At 39.8% G+C, this 1,477-nt stretch overlaps 1 protein-coding gene across 2 annotated transcripts in view; it reads right to left on the reverse strand.

Moving 5' to 3' along the window:
- Positions 1-1,477, reverse strand: part of LOC101857504 — a 9,771-nt gene that overhangs the window by 5,870 nt on the left and 2,424 nt on the right. The gene's annotated exons all lie outside the window — the stretch shown is intronic.

Raw genomic sequence — 1,477 nt, forward strand, 5'->3', positions numbered from 1 at the left:
AGGGGGGGGGGGTTGTTGTTTTGTTTTGTTTTTTTTAGAACAAAGAGCGGTGATCGTGACAGTACGCGGTCAAGGATTATTATTATGATTCAAATCGATGGTGGCACTAAACCCTCTGTGGTATGACAAGACCCTACTTTAGAATTACAAAGTTCTATCTTCTCAGTGCCTAATTTTGATAAATTAGAAGCTAAAAACTTTGATTTTCACAACACATCAAGCTATTTCGAATGCAATTCTTTCAATATCTTGATAACGACTCCGAAAAAAACTTGCTAATTTGATAGAGCAGATAGAACATTAACGGGGTTTTTAACCTATGTAATTCAAAACGACCGAAAATGTCAGATAGCGCTTTGTAATTCTGAGGTAGCGATTAGAGCTTATCCCACACACGAGACATGTTGATCAAGGCATAGATCTACACGTGAGGTTTGGCTCTATTGTGCTGACTTGTCGGCCACGCACTGTTGCACACCCGTGGACGTATACAGTACAGTGCTACACGGTGCCACACCGTGCTCGAGAAAGCCACGCAAATAAATCTGTTTGCACAACTATTTGGAGAACAAAATAATGAATCATTCGCCGCGGATCGAAGAAACGGTTGAGTGCGCTGCTTAATTGAGACTTAATTAAGATAGATATAAACATATAACGTTATCAGTCATCACCACACAGTCTATAATATATCAAGTAACACAAAACACTATACCCATGTATCGCGACAGTCAGACCAAAGAGTTTTACAGTGTTACTGTAAGCTGTCTAATCAGACATTGTTTACAGGTCCCAGAGGTCTAACATCAATGGAAACTGGACTGCTACAGATTGAAGAGAAACAGTTGTCGTTGGGGGAAGAACGAGGCTACCAAAATAAATGTGTCACGACATGGTGAAATCAGGCGCTCGTCAATTTTTCAACATAATATAAACTTAATGGTATATTCTTAAAGCCTGTTCATTTTCCGCTCTTTCGATTATCAAGTATCCGTTTATCTTACTTACATAAGTTGAAATATTTGCAATAGAAAGAGGTGGAGGTCGCCTGGTGTCAGAGGTAACATAGCTAGAAAATGGCGCCAAAGTTTGGGGATTTTCAAAGCCGTGCTTTCTTTGGAAAGAGAAAATGTATATTTTGTGTGCCTTTGATCAAAGTTTTTCAGTAAAATTCACACAGAACTGTATCTTTATAAGGAATTTAATTTGCCAGATACAAATCAGGAAATTGATAAAGATGGCCCATAGGGCGAAAAAATGGCGTTTAATTCTATTTTATTATTTTGACAAGCACCTGATTTCACCACGATGCATCACAAATAGTCCGGTATCCTCGGGGAAGAATCACGTAGTTCCACAATGTCTTATCGCTGAGAGGCACCCCGCGGAGAGTATCACTGATCAGCGCCGCGCGACAAAGTTTCAAAGGCGCCATGCCTTCAAAATGTGCTCTGTAAGTCTTTCAGTTTACTGTGCC

This window comes from Aplysia californica, unplaced genomic scaffold, assembly GCF_000002075.1.
Source record: "Aplysia californica isolate F4 #8 unplaced genomic scaffold, AplCal3.0 scaffold00415, whole genome shotgun sequence".
Taxonomy (NCBI): Eukaryota; Metazoa; Mollusca; class Gastropoda; order Aplysiida; family Aplysiidae; genus Aplysia; species Aplysia californica.